Below are 8,945 nucleotides of genomic sequence, written 5' to 3' on the forward strand. Positions count from 1 at the left end.
TTCCTCTGACCTTTTGACTGCGGCCGAAAAGTGAAGTAAACAGCCAATCTGTTAAAGGACTAATGGGAGAATTTGAGCCATGCTGAGGAGCACAGCAAAGCCCCATTTTTGAAGAGGCTGCAATATTTACAGTGGGGACGGGACAGCTTTAAAATAATACCATTTGCAGCATGGCTGTATCATCCACAGGACCTTGTGTCCCCCAGAGCAGCAGGGTGGGCTCTCAGCAGGGCCCTGCTGGACCCAACCCTGCTCCTGGGACTCCACAGGCCTAAGGGCTTGAGGCCTCCTCTCCTTTCAGACTGAAACACCTTTACGGTCAGAGTAGGTTAAATTACATACAATGCAGCAGCTGTAAAGCACTTGCTAACGAGCAGAGCCAGTTAATAGACCTGTAGATGTTCAGAAAGCTGTTTATTTAAGCTGTGGAGAGCTACTGAATGCTCAGGAGGAGGAGCTTGTTGAACGCGAAGCAGGGCCGTCCCGCTCTGAGGCTGTGGTCACACTAATTCTGTTATGATTGAAGTCATTTACAAGAAGTGAGGCTTCAGCTGCAGTCAGCACTGATGCTATTTTCAACAGACAAGAAAAAAAGTGTCCCCTAGGGCAATATGCTGCCCGTATCTAGCCATCAATACTCTTCACCCAGCTCATACTGAATCCTCTGCTGAACAGCACATCCATCTCCTGAACCTTTTCCTCAGATCCAGGGTCAGCTCTTTCTCTTGTGCTGGGCTGGCATTCAGGCCCTGACTCTCCTGCCCTCTCCATTCACAGTGCCAATAGCTGTGTGAGCAATGCATGTATTCATTGATTCCACTGACTTGAGACAAAGGCAGAGTAACAGGGATTTAATTTGGACTCTACATGGCTTTCGGTGCAAAGCGTAAGCTAACAACTGCCCATGTCATTGCCTCTGACTTGTCTGTTGTCATACTTCTGCATAACTCAGATCCTGTCACTGGATCTGTAGTTTTCCTCCACAGCTGTTTCCCAGTACAGCAGCAAAATTTGCAACACCCTAGTCCAATTTGCTCCTTGTGTCACCATGGAATAACAGAAACACGGACCAGCAGGAAGCATAAAGAGAAGCCCAACTTCTCCTACACAAACCACTGCTCAAGTAGGGCAAAGCAGGAAAGGCCAAAGAGTGAGAATATAAACTGACTGACAGGTGGCTGAGTTAGCCACATATCAGAAGTATTTCCCCTCTGTCTGCAGCTCAGTGACATGCTTTGGATGTAGCTATTGAAGACAAGAATCATAGATGATTGTGCATAACAAAACAATTACTCTATAGTCTTCAGCTATGAGAGGAGCAGATACACTGTGAAGATGGAATACAAGGCAAACAGAATAAAGCAAATAACTGTGCCACAATCCCCATTTGCCCAGTTTCTTTCATTCTGTTCTTCTTCACAATATTAGCAACGCAAAGTAGAATCACCTTTCTGTTGTCATTTTAGTCTCAGTTACTCTTAATTTCAGTTATTCTTTGTAGCTCCCAGTCACATAGAAGAATGGTAAATCCAGTCATCACTCTTAAAGAGATACAGAGGATACCGCAGACCCATTATTTCTCTCAGTAAATCTGTTCTGGTCACATTTACACTTATTGTGGAAAAACATGAAATTTTGACCATATTAGATTGCATATCAGAACATCCAAACATCTGTAGTAAAAATTTTAGCTCCACTGAAATCAATTTCCAGGGGAAAGATTGACTTTTCTACAGACAGTTTTATTAAATAACAGTAATTATCTTTTTAAAATTAAATGCAAGAGCTATAATTGCATCACAAAGATCTCTTACTTGATAAAGCCCCAACAAACTCGAAGGCTGAGGGTGCTCCGTTTTGGTGCTGTGTCTACACGAAGTTCTGGGCAATTTCCTACCCCCATTCCTTGCAGCTCTGCAGAGCATGTGCAAATCAACCCTGTGCCCTGCAAACTGAAACTGGTAACCGTGTTCCATTTTCACCCAAACCAAACTTTCCCCAAATCAACTTCCCTACAGCAGAAACTAATTATTACTGGAATTTGAGTCAGATTGAACTTTCAGGCTGAGATTTTAGGTATCCTCTCTGGGATTTGAACAACTTCTGGTTCCCAAACTGAGCACTGAAAACAGAAACGAACATAAAATATTGTCCCCAAAACGTTACAGCAGAGACTTGACTGAGGCTTACTGATTTTGTAACACTCAATGTAATAGTCTTATTTGGTTATTTCTTGACTTGCCTGTGTACCATCAGTGTTCAGACAGTCCAGAGAGATCTGGAGATGGAGCTGGTATATCCTAGAGACTCATGAAACTGAAGTAGGATAGGTATTATCTCTAACATTATCATTGGGATGAATTTGGGAGATACATCTGCGACACAACCAGTAAGATTAGTAGCTACTTTCTTAGCTCTGCCCAGATAAAAAACAATAAACCTTCTTGCTAGACTTTTCTGGCATCTATTCTGCATACACAATCTGTTCAGAAATAGCTTTGACAAATGTTTCAGAAATTATTTTGTTTTCTATCACTCTTACATTCCCATTTGCTCTCACCAGGTAAGTTGTTCACACCAGCTAATTTAAACAGCTGAATAAGATGAAAATCAGAAGCTTTCAGAAAATTGCATAGCTGCCAGGACCTGCCAACTAGGTGCCTAAAAGACATTTTTTGAACCTTTCTCCACATTTCTCCCTAGTTCCCAGCAAGGCCAGCTGTACTAAGTAAAATGAAATGAGCTGTGAAAGCTTTATGAATATTATATACAACTGCTTTCTGTTTAAAATAAACTGAAACTACATTTCAGTACCTCAAGCCTTTTTCAGCTTGAGATAGGATCTTCCCTTTACAAGTACAGAATCTTCTTTATCTAATCTCTCACAGTCAGTCAACAATTACGTGATTAACGGTAAATCCATCGCTGGCCTAAGACTAAATGTGTTGTGTAATTCACTATCTTATGCAAATGCAGGTCTTTTTGTTTTGAAAAAAGCAGAAAACAGTATGTTTCTGTAGGAAAAGGAGAAAATTCTTGTCAATGTCTGTAAAACTGGCAGCCAACAGAAGTTTTTCACAGACATTACAACAGCACAGTAGTCCTGAGCACAAGTACACTCTTGTAGCCCAAGCTCTGCAACGTATCACCTACCTGTTAACTGTTGTATGTGTTCAGCATGCACCTTATTTGTGTAATTATATACAAAGTAGATGGTGCCTTTCTTAAAGAAAAATTTTCAGTTCCAGTATTCTCAGGCCAGTACATTTGGCAATGTAATTTCGATTTTCATACCAGGTTTTCTGGCTGCTGTAAATTTTCTTATTACTGTTGATGCACAGAACAAGCTGAGGCTGTGTCAGGCTGAGCTGTGATAAAAGAACGTGCCATCAACCTGCTGTTCAACCTGAGTTTGCTACAGTTTTCCTTTCTGTGGATGCTAATTACAAAGGTTCCGGTGTACAATGGCATTTACAACCAATATTGTTCTTCTAATTTGTCAGCTATGCTAACAATGATTCCTCTGAGTTTACGGTCAGTAAAGAAAAGGAAAAAAGGCTGCAATGACAGAAGTCTCTGACCCGACAGAGAAATCACTACTGGCCCAGGGGGCAGAGCTATCTAAAGCACCCCAAGGCTCATGCAGGGTATTGGAGCACTGCTGTGCTGCAGTGTCAACAACTGAGATGTGCACGTGCTGTTGTAACTCCTCACCCCTCGGAACAAAGCACTTCACTCCCTTCTGGAGTGGATAACTGAGACAGCAAGAGTCTAGAAGGATGCTCAGAGATGAAATGAGTGTTTGCATACAGGGACAGTGATTCCTCCATCTTCCTCTAAAGCCTGAGAAGCCAGACACCGTAAACACCTCACGGGCTGGTGTGGGTGACCTTCTCAGCTACCCTGTTTGTCTTTAGGGCCATGACTGTCATGGTCCAGGTCACATTGCCATTTAGGGATGTTGTTAAGGGATTTCTCAGCAGGCTGCAGTGTCACTTGTCCTTGGGAACTAAATAAGAACATCTCACATAATTTGTGTGTTGCAGCTGTAAAGGTCTCAAGCACTGGTGAGACTAAATGTCTTCAACTTTGTGCCAGGGACAACACAGTTCTGAGGACTTTCAGCTTCGTTCAGAGCACACCTGGAACACTTGCTAAGTTCTAATATGCAAAGTTGAAAGAATAGCCTACATACCACTCTGGCTGTGAATTTTAGGAATAGGAGCCATGTACATACTGGTCAGAGGGATTTTCTCTGGAGAACATGCAAATAAAATGCAAATAAAGGAGGCCAGCTTTTCTTTCAGGAGCAGAGAGTGAAAAGGAATGTGAAACATCAGGGCCTGCTGAAGCAGTAAGGCACAAAGGATGATCCACTTAGGCACACAAGTACTTGGGATAAGAAAAGAAAATAGAAAAGAATGGAAATCCAGCCCTTGGGTGAAGTGCTACTGAAATGAGGCTTAGGACTCTGAACTCCAAACAAGGAAATTTTCTTTTGCCCTGTGATTCTGGAATCTTGCATTATATAGTTTGAGTTTCATTGTGGACTCTGCCAGCAAATTATTCTATATATCATACTACTTTACTTTATAATCTCCCCCCAGCTTTTAAATGTATGGATAATTTAGATTGATTTTCACAGCACATAACAGAATATGTACCATCTTTTTTTTTTTTTGACCATTAGACAGCACTACAAGTGTCTCAGTAATAGAGTACTCAGTAAAGAGAGGTTTGGCTTATTTTTTAGTTCATTAAGGCCTGTTCTCTTTCTAGTCCTTTTACAGCTGCCCTGCTGAAACAACAACAAACTTCACATCTTTTTGACAGTGGAATAAAAGTCTCTTGATACAAACTCTGAGACTATAAACCTCCCCATGCATTCACTTCCTTATCAGTGCATGCTCAAGTCCTGGAAGTCTTGCTGTAATGCACAAATGTATTTAGGAAGAGTCTTTATCTCTAGGGACTAGAAGTACAAAGGCCTAGCTAGGTATCAAGAAATACTTGCTGATTATTTTCTCATGTATCCAAGTACTATTTTATATCTACCCTTAAAGCAAATATGTCTGATGAGGAAGACACTATCCTTGTGAGCTGCACAGCCTGCACTGTGTATCTTTTTATTATGCTTTGGAACTAATTAAACCTAGGTAATCTTTCTTCCTGGTAAGTGTAATTTATGCACTGTGTGCAAGACCATACTCAACCTCACTGCCAAGGTGAACACAATGACAGTTTCAATCACTGATACTGAACTAGCTTAGAACTTCCAAACCTGCATTAAAAGACACAAGTGAAGAGTACAGGTAAGGCTATGTCTGTGTACTAAGTATCAACTAGTCCAGGGCTGCCTTTCTCAGCCATATTATCTTCTCCTCACTCTCCTACATATCTCATTTCCTTTGTAATTTCAATATAGGTTTAAGAAGACAGTGATTTTAATATGCAGCACATTTTACATCATCCCAAAATATGCTTTGGGCTTGGAAGCTCAGATGGGTTTTAGCAGTGACATTTCTAATGGGGAAGAACAATCTCTTCTGACCCCCTGGAGTTTAAAATACTACAGTTTATCTGCCAGACACGAACTTCTGATTCATGATGGGGAAGAGCTGACTGCTGCACACAGTCTGCAGTACATCAACTATTATCTGTTAATGTTGAATACAATCCCAGCTGAAGCCCAAGGGCAATTGCATATAAATGCTAAACACAACCCACAGACACATTCCAAGCTGGTATAAATAGGCTTTGAGTGAATTTATGGGTGCATGTGTAATTCCATGAATGTTGTATCTTGAGTGTTGGCCATTGGGGGAACAAAAAAAATAACTGCAGGGCTAGCTTGAAGCAAATGCCAGGTTTAACTTACAGCCAGTGGACTTCAGGGCCTAATTAAAGGGGCCTAATTCAATCTCTAGTGAAATCAACAGACCTGAGCTGAAAAGTAACTTTGGAAGAAAATCTCTTCTTTCTAAAGAAAAATTATGTGTGAAATATGGGACGACTGTAGCATGCCAGAGAAAATCCATTTCTTCCATTCTGGAAGGCCGTGAAATTTTGGAAGGAGGTAGTGTATTTGAGAGAGCCAGAGAAACTATGAGCTGGGTTTTGAAAGAATTGCACAGGGAATAAACACTGCAAGAGGATACAGGTGGTTCTCACAAGTTCTCATGCCAGCTCTAATCTCCATTACAAAAATGGAGTCTCAGGTGCCGAACAGTTCTACACCAAATTTAGAGCTTCTAAGATTCAGGCCTCTTATGTAATCCAGCATAGTCCAAAACTGCTTTGCTTCCACTGACAACAGTGAAGGCCTGAGCCTTTATTAAGGACTTGAAGAAGCCAATTATTTTCCATACAATTTATGCTACTGTTAGTCCAATTTTTTTGTTGGACTTTATTATTTTATTGGACTAAATTATTTTATTTATAAAACTGACTGCAAGTCAGTTTTAACAGCATCCAGTGCTTGAGCTGAAATGAATGTAATCCCTTTTATTCAAGTTTAATCCACATTAAATGTACAATTAAGATAATGTGCTGATTGAAGAGGGAAAAAAGAAGGAAGCGACACCTTTTAAGTACCTTCATAAAGCATAAATAACCATTAGCAAAGTATTTATGAAACTCCCCCAGTCTGAGTCATAAAGTGTTTATGTAGCAGGCAGATTATGGAAGTAGCTTGGTCTCAGTAGTTCTAAAATATACAGAACTGGCTGAATTTTAACTACTCTCTGTTGGGTTATGTGACCATTTGTCCATTTGTACTAGGACAGCTTTGGCCAAGTGTAGCTCAGGAAGTTCTTTAAAATGGCACCTTGAAATTTTGTTCAGAATCTAGAGGCTTGATCTGTGGAGACCACATGGCACCATATCAAAACTGATTAGGAGAAAAGAAACTAAATTCCAAGTAAGAATAGGTACAGTCCACTCACTCTAATTTTCTGCAGGTTTTTCTTTTGCCTAGTTGCATAATAAGAAGTAAAGATTGTACAGTAAATCACATGGCACTAACATCCAAACACAAGGAAAACAAATCCCTTCCTTTTAATTCAAGTCCATCCGGCTTCCCATGATTTCCTGTTCTCCAGTACAGTTCAGTTCCTAGGAAAAGTTGCACAATACAAATATACTCTTGCCTGTGCTAACAAAATAATTGACCTGCCATGAAAAAGCTGGCATAAATATTATCTCCTCTTGGTAACTACTAACAGCTAAATCATATGTGGTAATCCTGTTTGCTATTAATGTCATTTTAAACAGACATAATGGTTAAAAATCTAAACAGAACAAACAATGTCATTCCATGCAGGATGTACAATAAATGACACATTTATTGTAAAACAACTACATCAGCACTACCACAGTTAAAGAACATATCTCACAGTCACAGCCATCTAAATTTGCTGGTCAGATATGATCCTCCAGGAAATTAAGGGCTGAGAAGGGAAAGAGAATCATCAAACAATACTTTCTAATGTTATTGTTATGGGGGGGGAGGGGAGCAACCATCTTTCCACTGAACTCAGTTTCTGCTTTGTTAATCAATTCATGTTTTCTGCTCTGTATAGTTCAATACAAAGAGATCTGAGGAGGATGAACTAGTCAATATTTGAAATCTGGTCCAGTTTTACTGATTTTACTGTAAGTCTAAGTGAAGGAAATATATGATCAACTTAGAGCTCAGACTTGCAAACACTAGTCCTGCTTTGGAAATACTCCAGTCTGTGACCTTTGGCTCAGCCACTTTAGGAAATAGAGCTGATAACCCAGGAGTAAGTCCAGGAAAATAAATAAAGCATCTGGAAACTGCATAGGAGTGTGCATAGGAGATGGAATAAGGATTTAACAGTGAACAAATAAAATTCAGAAATATTTCTGGAGCAATGACTAAATAACAGGATTTCTCAGGCACAGAAGCAACTGGAGCAGCAGCTTGCAGACCTCCCCTGCTCTCTTCTGCTCAGCCAGAGATGCCCTAGGGATACCCCACTATTGCACAGCCTTCACAGGCCATAGTGCCATCCCCTCTGCCACAGAAGCCTGTGTAGTGCAGGATCTTCACCTCTGAGGGAGGCAGCAAGGACTGAAACCAAATCCACTCCTGGCACTGGATCTGTTTGGCTGCTGGGGGAAGAAGAAGTCTTGGCAAATACAACTACTACATCAGGACTTTCATATTACACACAATCAAGAGTCTTGATTTCAGTACAAAGATTCACTCTGTGACCCATCACATAACATCACCTGGCCTGCACCAGTCAGTTCTACCTGAGTAGCTCTGACAGTAACAGAAGCAGGGTGTTAGTACTGACAGAAAATTCAGGTGCTGGAGTACAAGAAAGTTCGAAATGCGTCCTCACCAATTCTTCTTGCACAGACAGAAAGTGCATGGCCTAATTCAGGAGAATCAGTCTGAAGACCAGAACATTAGTCTTCCATTTGCCACCTCACCAGTGACAAACTTGAATGTGGTGGCTGTTATATTTCAGGAGCTTGCCAGTGCTCAGATGCTTAGAGGCTCTGTTCTGATTTTTAGCACTTGATATGAGTAACACTGAGATTTCATGTCAGGATTTTGTTCTTTCTTTTGTTTTATTTTGACAATTCCAAAGGACATAGCTAAAAACCATAGTAATATCTGGGTCAAGATTTGCACATCTGATTATTGAATCTCTTGGAAAAATTATTTCCCTGGGAATCAGAGAAAAATTTGTGTATTAATTTCCACTAATATAGCATAATTCTAATAGCCGGATTTTTGATCAATACCTAGCTACAGTTCCTGCAGAAAGGGGCCCAGTTGCTCAACATGAAAAAACAAGGCTTTCCAGAGAACTTTCTACAGAGGCAACACAGGGAAATCATGTCATAACCCCACTCTCTCTTCTCCACCATTTGGCTTCTCTTCAACCCAATGACAATTACAGAGTATT

Source organism: Coloeus monedula (assembly GCF_965178545.1).
Source record: "Coloeus monedula genome assembly, chromosome: 16".
Lineage (NCBI taxonomy): Eukaryota > Metazoa > Chordata > Aves > Passeriformes > Corvidae > Coloeus > Coloeus monedula.